This window comes from Ceratotherium simum, chromosome 35 (genome assembly GCF_057802395.1).
Source record: "Ceratotherium simum simum isolate JZ-2026a chromosome 35, ASM5780239v1, whole genome shotgun sequence".
Lineage (NCBI taxonomy): Eukaryota > Metazoa > Chordata > Mammalia > Perissodactyla > Rhinocerotidae > Ceratotherium > Ceratotherium simum.
This window is the reverse complement of record NC_141934.1, coordinates 14,476,580-14,489,422: the sequence shown is the minus strand read 5'-3', so window position 1 is coordinate 14,489,422 and position 12,843 is coordinate 14,476,580. Positions and strand designations below refer to the sequence as shown.

The window sequence follows — 12,843 nt, the reverse complement described above, 5'->3', positions numbered from 1 at the left end:
AGCTCCAAGGGCACCTCCTCCAGCCTCACGCTTCACAGATGTGGATGCTTATAACGTGGCTGCCATATATTGAGTGCTTACAGTATACCAGGTACCCATCTATTGTCTCATTCAGTCCTCACCACAACCAAGGATGGGCCAGATATGACTTACCCCATTTTACAAAGGAGAAAAACAGAGGCCCAGAGAAGTACAGGGACTCAGGCAAGGTGACACAGCACCATCCGCCTCAGGTCCCCCTTCCCGTGTGGCTGGTCCATGTGTGTTTGCATGTTTGTGCATATGCATGCATTCTCGTGTATGTGCATATCTGTGTGAAGGTGCTGACATAAGGATGAGGGTCCACGCACATGTGAGCAGGCGCAGGCTGTATCTGTGCATATCATCCATGGGGCACATCTCCCAACTCCCTGTCCAGTGCTCTTTCGCCCCTACTCCATGCCTTTCAGCTAAGAGCTGCTGGAGGTGGGAACCTTTCAGCTTGGGGCATCTGGCTTCCCACAGTCTTAGGGAATGAACTTTAGTTTGCATGCTCATTTGCATGACAGTGCAGCCACTCCCTCAGCGGGGCCCAGCCTGGCCAGGGAACATTCCACCCCCTCCCCTGTCTATATCTCCACCATTAGCCGTCCATCGGAGGTCAGTTTCTGTGAGGTCATTTCTATTGCCCCACATTGTGTAGATCAGGAAAGTGAGGCTTAGAACTGCTGAGCCAGGGCCCTGCTGCCAGCAAGTGCAGAGCCAAGGTCTGATTCTTGATTGGGGATGCCAAATCCAGCGGTCTTTCCCCAATCCCACGGTGCCTGCAGGCTTGAGGTGCACATGGAGGAGTGGGCAGCCAGGAGGGGCTTCCGGGAGAAGAGGCCGTGGAGCCCCAAGCCCAGGAGCGGTGAGGAAGCAGAGATGGGGGAGGGCAGGGGCAGAGGGGCTGTATGTGTGTGTGTGTGCATGTGTGCGTGTGTTATAAGTACAGGGGTGTGGAAGGGTGTGTTTAATCATCCTTCAACAAAATGATTCAGAGCCTATTCTGTGAGAGGCACATAAACAACAATAACAATAATGACATAGCAAACACATATCTCCTGCTTATGGTGCACCAGGCAAGTGAGTTCCAGTAACTCGTTTAATCCTCACAACAACCCTATGAGAAAGTAACATTATCGTTCCCATTTTACATAAGAGAGGAAATTGAAGAACAGAGAGGTGAAGTAACCTACTCAAGGTCACACAGCTTGTAAGTGGCAGAGCTGGGATTCAAACCCAGGCCATCTGGGCCCATGATGTGTGGTTCCAACCATACCACTCTCAAGTTGGGGGGCCTTGGCAAGCTGTTGTGCTGCTCCCAGCATGGAAGGACACGCGATGATGTATGTGTGTGTCTTCGTCAGCTCAGGCTGCCATGTCAGTGTAGAGGCTGGGAAGTCCGAGATCAGGGTGCTAGCCAATTCAGTTCCTAGTGAGGGCTGTCTTGCTGGCTTGTAGACAGCTGCCTTCCTGCTGTGGGCTTTCCTCCGTTCATGTGCATGGAGACAGATAGATCTCCCTCTCTGGTATCTCTTCTAATAAGGGCACTAATCCCCACATGAGGGCCCCACCCTCATGACCTCATTTAACTTCCCATTAAATTACCTCATTTAATTACCTCCCAAAGGCACCATCTCCAAATACTGTCACATTAGGGGTTAGAGCCTCAAGCGTGCATGTCAGTGCACGCATTTCATGTAGGTGCATGTTCGTGTCAAGGTGCCCATGGGTAGATAAGGATGTGGATGTATGTACATGTGAAAGCGTGTGCATGTAGGCACATGTGCCTGCACATATGTACATCTGATGCGTGTGCATGGGTCTAGAAGAGGTCAGGAAAACTCAGCCCTGGTCAGCCCTTCTGCCAACTGGTCCAAGAGCCCCATGAAAGCCAGGGTCACACAAAGTAGGCTAGAGTGGGTTTTGGGGTAGCTAGGACCTAAGAGCTAGTGCTCCCTGGATTGGGGAGAGGGGACTCCCCAGCTGCTCATGCCTGTTGCCCTGGCTTCCAGAAGACATTAATAATAGATCGGCAAATTCCAAATGTAAATAGGGCAATCAGGCCTGAAAACACAGACATTCATCACCCAGATACAAATTACGCTGCTGGCCCTGATGTAATTACTGGAGTTCAGCTTGATGCATTGAGCCACCTCCACCCTGCACCCCTGCATGTCGCTTTGTGCTGGTGTTCTTCCCTGAGGAGGCTCCCCCCACTGACCCCACAGGGTCTCTCTGGCCACAGCCAAAGGTCTCCAGCTGTCTTAAGCAGCCACGAAGATAGAAGACCCATGAGATCCTTGTGCTTTGGCAGAGCTCTGAAAGTCATGGGGTAGATGCCAGACAACAAATCTGCTCCAGTTCTGGCTCCAGTTTTGAAATGATTTGCTGTGTGACCCTGGGAAAGTCACTCGCTCTTTCTGAGTCTCAGTTTCCTCTTCTACCCAAAGGAGCTAACAATACAATGTGGTGTTAGAACTTTGGGCTTTGTAGTCAAAAGGACTTGGATTTGAATCCCAATGCTACTGCTCTTGAGTTGAGAGATCTTGGGCAAGTTTCTTCCCCACTCTGAGCCTCAACTCCTTCATCTGTAAAGTGGGTATAATAAAGCCTATCTCATGGGATTATTTTGAGGAAAGAATGAAATAATATTTTTTCTTTTAATTGGTGAATTTAACTCATGCATATTTATTGTGATTATACTGTAATATCATATATAAAATATATCATCAATATATAAATATATCAAAAAGTCTATATCCATATATATAGTGACTATATAATATGTGATTATATGGCTGGACTCTTTCTTGCCACATTTGTGTTTCCTATTTATCAGGTTTACTTATGTTTCCCATGGCTGTTGTATTAGTTATCTGTTTCTCAAAAACTTACTGGCTTACTGCAATAACCATTTAGTATCTCATAGTTTCTGTGCATCAGGAAACTGGGAATGACTTAGCTGGGTGGTTCTGGCTTGGTGTATCTCATGAGATTGCAGCCATGATATCAGCCAGGGCTGCAGTCTCATCTGAAGGCTTGATTGGCCTGGAGGTTCCACTCCCCAAGTGGCCCCTCAGTTCCTCCCCACGTGGATCTCCCTGTAGGGCTGCTGGAGTGTCCTCATGATATGGCAGCTGGCTTCCCGCGCAGCAAGTGACCTCGGAAAGCAAGGCAGAGGCTGCCATGTCTTTAATGACCGAGCCTTGGAAGTCACAAGCTGTCACTTCTGCACTGTTGGTTACACAGGTGAGTCTCCTCATGTGGGAGAGGACTACGTAACAAGTGAATACCTGGAGGCAGGAATCATTGGGGGCCAACTTAAAGCCTGGCTACCACAGCTGTCTTATGTTGGATTGAATGATAATGTATGTAAAGCTCTTAGCCCAAGAACTGGGAGAAATTCATTTATCCCCACGACTCCAATGCCCAGCACGGTGCCTGGCACAGACTAGGCATCAACAACAAGGAGATGGCAAGAAAAGGACTGTGGTAGAATCTGGTCCCCTCTCCCCAAAGCCATTTCCTAGAGGCCAGTGGGCCAGTAGCGACTTGCAAGCCCGCATCCTCTTTCCTTGCCGCTGCCCAGGCCTCAGCTCAGGATGGGCTGAGCCCTGGAAGGCCAGGAGCTCCTGTCTTCTCTGAGGCAGAGAGAAGTGTCTAGACCAAACGCAGTTTCCAGGCCTGGCTCGTCCCAACTTTACATTGATCAGTAATTAAACGCAGCCTCCAATTACCATAACGTTTGGCCAGGCACCAAGCTCACGTGAAACCTTGCAATAAACATCTGCTTTATAAATTGCCTCTCGGTGCAGCGCACCAGTGGAGTTCTTGGGGGTTGACGAGAGAGAAAATCAGAGAGCTGGGAAGGGGAGGAGAGGTTAGGGAGGGAGAGAGACAAAAGGAGAGGTGGGAGGGAGGGAAGAGGAGGAGGAGAAGGAGAAAGGGGAGAGGCCGTCCTGAGACGTAGTGGGACGTGAAGGACCGATCATCCTCCGTGAGCCCTCCCCACCCTCCAAGATGGAGGTCCAGGATTTAAGCAAGAGCTGGGGAATCCTTCTCTTGAGATGTCATCAAGAGCTGCACACGGATCTAATGCAAATTACTTTTCTGTTGCATTTTATTTTTCTAAAACCTATAGCATCCCACTTGCCTGTCATTTACATTTAGAGGGAGAAACATAAAGATTTATTTGTTATACCAGCAGCCGGGTGGGGGTGAGATATTCCCCCGGGGCTGCAGAGGAAGGAGGAGGTCAATGTTTTCTTCCCATGGGCCTGGAGCCCACCCCTCCCACCACACACACTGTTCCTGAGCCAGAAATGGGCCCGTGTGCCCCACTCTGCCCCCTTCAGGGGCTTGCTGAGACAGGCCATAAGGAAAGAGGAACCCCTCGGGTTGGGATGTCCGACGAAACTGGGCCGAAGTCTGGCTCAGCTCACGTGAGACTTTGGGCAACTGGCTTTGCCTCTCTGGGCCTCTGTTTCTGCATCTGTGAAATGGTCATAAAACGACTGTTGGAAGCTTGGGGAGGATGAAGGGAGTTGTGGAGGCAGAGTAGCAGAGTGGGTAGGGCAGGAGCTCTGAAGCCAGATAGGTCTGCTACTCGGGCCGGACATTCTGCCTCTTGAGCCTCAAGTTCCTCTCCTGAAAATGGGAAGAGTATGACGTCACAGAGGCGCTGTGAGGGTGACACCGGGTGTGCTGCACAGTAGCCACTTTAACACCAGCTGTTGTTGTTGTTGTTGTCAGGTACACAGAGAATGCTCAATGGATCCAGATTTTCCTCTGTTCCAGCGAGCTAGGACCCCACCACCCCCAGGCTCTCTGGGCTCCCCTCCCCTGCCTTTTCTCCACCCCGCTGTCCCCACTCCTTGGAGGGCTGTGCTCCGCCCCTCACGATGCACAGGAAGACGATTGATCTGCCGTGCTGCCGGCCACTGGTACCACCGTGGCTCTCTAGCCTGCCCGTATGTGCACCCAGCACTGGAGGGGGTCGAGAACTTCTGGTGAGTGGAGCTGGGGTAAAGAGGCGGACTGGCTGAGGCCAAACTGCCCGCCTGGGGAACCCCACCACCACCCAGGGCGGCTGAGATGAAATAAGCTATCACTTGTGTCGCGCGCTTAGCTATTCGTGTTAATATCATTATTGTGATCTGAAACCCTCCGGGAGGTGGCGGGGGGACCCTCTCCCTAATTCCGTCCAACTCTGGTCAGGTAAGATGCCAGGTGAGATGAGTGCAGAAGGTCAGCCTAGTGCCTGGGCTACGGTAAATATTTGATGAATGAATGAATGAGTGAATGGAGCCTGTCTTCCGTCTGGTGCTGGCGTGCCTGTTAACAATGTTCATTGCTCAGGAACCCCGTCTCACTGTGAATCCTTTCCTGACACAGGCAGCTCATTGCTGAGAGGGCAGCCTGGCCCCTCTCCTGACAGCTCCGTGCTCTGGAATATGTGCCATACTGAGCTCAGACTCACTCCCCTAAAACTGCTCTAGGGACCTCTGCCCCCGCAGTGCAGCTCTGAGGTCACGCTCCAGAAAACCCTGCATCACAGAGAAGCAGTGCCAGTAAGCTTTGTAACAGCCTGCTCTGCCATCTCAGGATGTTTGTCAGTGAAACCGACATAGCTGAAGTTTTATTCCAGCGAAGCTATCAGCCCAAGGCAGCACACAGGTGCTCCAGTGAGTGGGAATGTGGCAGAATAGTAACGAGCTCCCCCGTGCCAGGTGTCGAGCTCTATCTAAATGCTTTCGCAGGTAGCGACTCATCCACTACTCCCAACCCTCCGATGAGGTAGGCGCTAGGAAAATGAGACTCAGAGAGGTGAAGTGACTTGCCCCAGGTCCCACAGCTGCTGAGTATCGGGTCAGGGATCTGAACCCAGACTGTCTTGCTCCAGAGTCTGGGCACCTAAACCTTACATGTTTAGTGTTTATGCTGCGACATTTACCTGTGAATCAGGATTTTCCTGATACTGGGCAACCAAAACCAAATACAGAAATCATTTGGATGCAAAGTTGATGCAAGACAGCGGCTGTCATCCCTAACTCCTGATTTCAAATGTTGATGTCTGTCAAAGCAGCTTCGTTGTTCTTCCTAACTGGTTTTATGAATAAATATATTATATCATTTAACACTCTCTGGTTGCAAATGACAGAACACCCAACTGGCTGGAGTATAATGGCTCATGCAACAAAACACTCCAGGGGTGGGGCTGGCTTCAGGCACAGTGTGATTCAGGGGCTCTCGCCATTTCACCAGAGCTCACGTTTTTGCCATCTCTCGGCTCTGCCTTTCACAGTATTAGCTTCATTCTTAGACTCCGAGGGTGGACTCTCTGTAGCTCTAGGCTTAGCCCATGCCCACCCCAGGCTCAAATCCGGGAGAAAAAGAACCTTATCTCCCTCTATGGTTTGCATAGAAGCCACAAGCCTGACTGGCCCACATTGGTCACAGTCTGGTCCCTGAACCTTTCCCTGTTGTCAGGGGATGTCTTAGGCATTGGGTCCATGCCCACCTCTGGTGTGGTGGTGGGGGGCTGAGAGTGGAGGATGGACAATCCCTCCAAAGGAAGGCCAGCCTGGTGGTGTAGTAGTTAAGTGCACGCGCTCCACTGCGGCAGCCCGGGGTTTGCAGTTTCGGATCCCTGACGCAGACCTATGCACTGCTCATCAAGCCATGCTGTGGCGGCGTCCCATATAAAGTAGAGGAAGATGGGCACAGATGTTAGCCCAGGGCCAGTCTTCCTCAGCAACAACAGGAGGATTGGCAACGGATGTTAGCTCAGGGCTGATCTTCCTCACCGAAAAAAAAAAAAAAGGAGAAAGGGTGCAGGACGGCCAGAAGGCTGCAAACATCCCCTGGGTGTAAATGTCACACTTTGAATGCTACTAAAATGTTCCCGTCGCTGTTTTACACACACTGGGTTTCCACCTAAGATTCTGTGTGTCGGTGAATTACGTTCCTAAACACTGTTTAAGGATCCCTGGACTACAACATTTTAGATGGCCTCATAGGGTCTGTCACAGGGAAGGGCATTAATTCCCCCACTGGGACGGCATGTGAGGTTTTGCCATCTCTCTTGATGGGATAATAGTAACGATAAAGCTGCTGTTCACTGCATGCTTGCTCTGTACGTCCTATTAGTATCCAATATTGCTGGAGGAAGCTGAACTCAGAGAGGTTAAGTGACTTGCCTAACATCACTCAGCTGGTAAAGGGACTATTCAAAACAAGATCCAAGTCTGCCTGACACCAAAGCCAATATTTTCTTGTTTAAAAAATTTGTATTATATTTTTATATTTACAGACATAATAGTTGTTAGTTGTAAAATACTCAAATAGGGGCCGGCCCGGTGGCGCAGCAGTTAAGTGCGCACGCTCCGCTTCGGCGGCCCAGGGTTTGCAGGTTCGGATCCCGGGCGCGCACCGACGCACCGCTTGCCAAGCCATGCTGTGATGGCATCTCACATATAAAGTGGAGGAAGACGGGCACGGATGTTAGCCCAGGGCCAGTCTTCCTCAGCAAAAAAGAGGAGGCTTGGCATCGGATGTTAGCTCAGGGCTAGTCCTCCTCACCAAAAAAAAAATACAAAAAAAACCCCTCAAATAATAGAAAAGGATATAAAGGAAAAAATTAAAGTCTCCCATCTGTAAGCTGAACAGTTGTAAAGGTTTTAAACATTTAAAATTATAAAAGTCAGGGGCGGGCCTTGTGGCATAGTGATTAAGTTTGGTGCACTCTGCTTCGGAAGCCCGGGTTCTCAGGTTCAGATTGCAGGCGTGGACCTATACCACTCGTCAGCCATGCTGTGGTGGTGACCCACATATAAAGTGGAGGAAGATTGGCATGGATTTTAGCTCAGGACCAATCTTCCTCAGCAAAAAAAAAGAAAAAATTATAAAAGTCACATTGCACACAGTAAAAAGTAAGTTAACTTGCACAAAACTGAATGAGATGAAAATCAAAAGAGTTTATGAAAATGAAAATCAAAATGAAACCAACTCCCAGTTCTTCAGTCTCGCTTCCCAGAGAGAACCACAGTGAATAGATTTTTGTGTCACAAAAGTTACACAAAATACTTTTAATGCACATCAGGCACATATGTGCTTTCTTTTACATAAATGGTAGCACGTTGTAAATCGTCCTATAATTGGCTTTTTCCACTCAGTAATGTCTCATATACTTTCTTTCTTATTGGCTCACATAGAGCTATCTCATTCTTTTTCCTAGCTGCATAGTACTCTGCTTAAATGGCTGTATTATAATTTACATTTAACCAGTCCCCTATTGATGGACACTTAGGTTATTCCCAGTTTCATGCTTTTTTTAAAGGTTGCCATGATCCTCCCTATACTTTTCTCTTTGCTCATTTGGATGCACAGAGTTGGTTTCTATGCCATAACCACCTGCTAAGCTGCCCTTGGCTGCATGGCCATATTCCTTCTGCCAGGTCTGTCTTCCTCACCAACCTCTGCTTTGAGAAGGTCCGTGGGCGAGCTCTGACCACATAAGGGAGCTTGAAGGGGCCTCCCCTCCTCATGTTCCAGCCACTGTCTGCTCTGTCTCCTCTCAAGGCCCAGCTCAGAGCTCTCAGCGTCTCTCCATGATGAGACAATTTACATTTTCTGTTATTTTTCTTTTTCAGCACAAAAGGGGCACTTGAAGTGAAATATCTCTTGCCACAGCGTTAACAAGGATTCATAAAAATGAACTGTTCACCTCGTCTGTTGGCAGGCGGTTATGAAAAATCAATAGCACACGGAGGAACCCTGCGCCTCGTGTCTGACGTCTGTTTAGTGGTGTGGACACGGCGGGAGCCGCCTGGCCTCCTCAGGCATGCCACTGGGAGCCTGGTGCGTCCACACGCATGGGCCCCCTGAGCCCGGATGACAGCCCAGGTCAAAGGTCAATGCAGAAGACCCATCATTTGGGGCAGAAAAAGCTGTCTGGCCCTACCCTCGACTGCTTTCTTCCCCATACCACCCTGAGAGTGTGGCTCAACTCCGCATCTTCTGGGAAACCCTTCCAGACTGATGTGTTCACTCATTCACTCACCAAACACAGACGGAGGCCCCTTCTACGTGGCAGGCTGTGCTGGGCACACAGACGGCTCCACGTGGTCTATTGCTGCCTATGTGGAGAAGACAGACAGGCAAACAGGAACTCATCACGGAGACAGGTGAAGTGTGCTTTAGCGGAGGACACTCAGGGACTCTTGGGGCCTGGAGGGGGCCCCTGACCCAGCTTAAACAGTGGGGCACTCAGAGGAGGCTCCCTAGAGGGCCCGTGTCTGTGCTCAGAGCCCAGAGAGCATGGGGGTCAGCTAGACGGAGCAGGAGGAAGGCCAGGCTGAGCAGAAGGAAGAGCACGTGCAAAGGCCCAGAGGCAAGAGGAGAGAGGGCTGGTGGGTCTGGGGGCATCAGAAGCTTGGTCTGACTGGAGCACATGGTCAGAGAGGCGATGGGATGGGAAGGTGGGCAGCGGCCGGCCACAGAGGGCCCTGCAGACCCCACTGAGGAATGGGGATCAAATGGGGGCTGACACCTCTGCTGGCGGTATTTGGAGGTGAGTTATTTCTCTTGAAAATTATCCCTGATTTCTTAATTTTTCTATAAAGAACATAATGTTACCTCTGTAATAAGAATTTTAAAATAATAAAAAAAATTATTGCAGAAGGAACAAAGGAGAAGGAGGAGACGCAGTAATAGCAGTGATCGTGGTCGCAATAGACGTAGCAGTATTGATTATAGTGACAACAGTGGCAACAGTGGCAGTAATAGCAGTAATAATCATAGCAGTAATCACCGTGGTAGTAATAGTAATAGCAGCAATAGTGGAAGCAATAGTGGTAGCAATAATGGTGACAGTGATAGTGATAGTAATAGTGGGGGTGGTAATAGTAATAGCAGTAATAACGGTAATAGTATTAGTGATACCAGTGGTAGTAATAGTAGTGACAGTGGTAATAGTAATAGGTAACAGTGGTGGTGGTAATAGTGGTAGTAATAGTGGTAATAGTACTAGTAGTAATAGTGGTGGTAATAGTAATAGTAGTAATAGGCAGAGGGAGCCCCTGAAGGGAAGGGAGGCAAAGGGAAGGGTAGGGAAGAATTGGAGTTCCGGGAGGACTCAGGAAGGTGACCAGTGTGGAGGCAGGATTGAGAGGAACCCTGTCCTAGGTCTGTGAGGTGCTGGGCCCCAGTTCCTGACCATCTCCTCTTAGATTATTCACCGGAAGGAAGTGGTCTGTTTCCAGAATATTCCACCATCCCATCAGGAACTGGACTCTGCCGCCAGTCAGATTCAGTCGTGGCTGCAGAGTGGATGGAGTGAGGGTCTGAAATGACAGGCCTCTTGTCACCATTTTTCCAATGTCCACAGACATTGGAAAATTTTCCCTTTCCCTAACTCCTAGAATCCTCAACAGAATTGTTTTCTTCTTTCTGCCTTTTATTTTCTCCATTTACTCATCCACCACCCATCTACCTACCCACCCACCCACCCATCCATCCACCCACTCACTCATCCACCCATCAATCCATCCATGCATCCATCCATCCATCCACCCATCCATCCACCTATCCACCCATCCGTCCATCCTTCCATCTTTATATTTTGTTGTAGAAAGATTCCTTGATTGAGGTTCACCAAATGTTAATTTCTGGGTGGTGAAATTCTGAGTGATTTTTTTTTTGCCCTAATCTTTGCACTTTTCCATATTGTTTGAATTATTATACCACACATGCATCATTTGTGTTTGTAGAAAAACAATATATTCATAAAAACAAACAAGCATGTCCAAAATAAAAAACACACTCAAGATTTCAGAATGCTTACTCTGGTGGAGGTCAGCCGCCGTGTAAGGAGTCTGACTGCCCTGAGACCAGCATGCTGTGAGGCAGCCCAACGAGCTAAAAGCCGAGAGGCTGCGTGGGGAGGAGGGCGTTATCCGGCCAGCCCCAGCTGTGCCAGCCCCTGAGCCAGGGCGTCACATATGTGAGTGAAAGAGCCATCCTGGACATTTCAGCCCCAGCGCATACAACTTGGAGAAGAACCAAGGAACTCATTTGGCGTCCAGAACTGGGACCCCACAGGTAATTCTAGTCATTCACACCCCAAATTAGGACCCAGTTATTGGTGAGCAAACTCGAGCGGACCTTGCTGTGCCCTGCCTAGGTCAACGTACTAAAAGAGTTGTTTAAACACACGCACACAGTTAAGACCTGAATTTGAATTCCAGCTCTGACATGGCTTGTGCACAACCCTGGGCAAGTCCTTTTATTTTTCTGGTCTCGGTTTCTCTATCAGTGGAACAGGAGCTGGACCCAGGAGGTGATCTCGTCTCTCCCAGCCTCTTACTCATCATATCAGGAAGGCAGCACCATGAGATGGTACTAATTTGGGCTTTGGAGTCAAAGAGTCCCAGGTTCAAGCCTGGGCTCCGGTGTTTATGAGCGCATGACCTCCACGCCCCAGGTGATGCTTGGCTTTTTTTTTTTTTTTTTTCAGGTTTGTGTCTCTATCTTGATGAAAAATATGTGATGTTAGATGTCACTGCAAACAGAGCTGTGGGTAACGCTGCACGGTTTATACTGCTGGGACTTTTGATGGTTCCAACGTGTTTCGGCGATATTAAAAGAATATTTTCCTCTGTGAAGTTGTTGAGGGGAGCAAATGCCCCCTTCCCATACCTTGAGCCTGGATTCCAAAACTACCCCTTGAGAAGCCCCCAGGGTCAGGACCCCTCATAGGCAGTCTATACCCCGACCATCAGCCCGACCAGAATGGGAAGAAGATCTTGGCGGGGTGTGTCCCTGCAGCCTGTGCGGGTGTGCGTGCAGACACACCACACACACACACACACACAACCACACACATGCGCAACCACAGCCACTCACAGACCTGGCCTGATTAGAGTCAAAAGGGCGGGGAAGGGCCAGATTAAATACGTGCTGATTATGCGAGCTTGCGTTCCTGTTTATTTCTCATAAATAAGACATGAGCCCTGTTTTCCATCCCCCAACACACACACACACACACACACACACACACGCACGCGCGCACACATACTTCCTGGGGGTGATATTTATTGTATGCAAATCAGAAACTGAACTGGGAGGAGAAGTAATCACCTGTTTATCAGATGGCATGTGGATCAGGCGGAAGATAATAACTGGGGGTGATGGCACCGTCTCTATTTGAAAAGAGGTGACGTGGTCCTGTGTCTGGATTTACTGTACCCTGGACAAGTCAAGGGCTGGACCTGGGACCCCTGACCCCCTGCCTGGTCAGGTCAGCGGGGATGCCTCTGCTCAGCCCTGTGCAGTCACCCGGTAACTGGGGGAGGACAGCACAGGCATTCACGACGCGCACGATAAGGATGAGCCTGAGTTGGGGCAGCTGTTTGCAGGAAAGACGGGGGCAGGCAGGTCTGGCTCAAATGCGGGATCTGCTGCTCCTAGCTGTGCGACCTTGTGCACGCTGCTGCACTCCTCTGGCCCTGCTTTGCTTCCTCTGCAAAGTGAAGACGATCCTAATTCCACTCTCATAGAGGACTCGGTGTGTCTGGAGTGAGGCCCCTGAAGTCGCCCTCCACCCTTCTCGCTCCCCCCCCCGCCCCATTTCTGCTTCCTAACATTGCTTGACTGCGAACACTGCTTGGCACCCTGTAAGTGTCTAGTAAATGAGACGTCATTGTTCAGTCGTCTCTCGGGTCGCGCCGTCTCTGGCAGGCTGACCATCTCGTGCATGGGCTTCCCGTCTTCTCTCTGTCCCCACCAATCTGTTCCTTACCCTCTAGCGAGAAGGCTCTT

The 12,843-nt window shown here is 49.8% G+C and overlaps 1 long non-coding RNA gene across 1 annotated transcript; it reads left to right on the top strand.

Annotated features, from left to right (window-relative positions):
• Positions 1-695: 695 nt before the first annotated feature.
• Positions 696-10,087, top strand: LOC147912455 (uncharacterized). Its single transcript, XR_015549866.1, has 4 exons — positions 696-889; positions 3,132-3,273; positions 4,777-5,033; positions 8,676-10,087. It is a non-coding gene; the product is annotated as an uncharacterized LOC147912455 (long non-coding RNA).
• Positions 10,088-12,843: the final 2,756 nt, after the last annotated feature.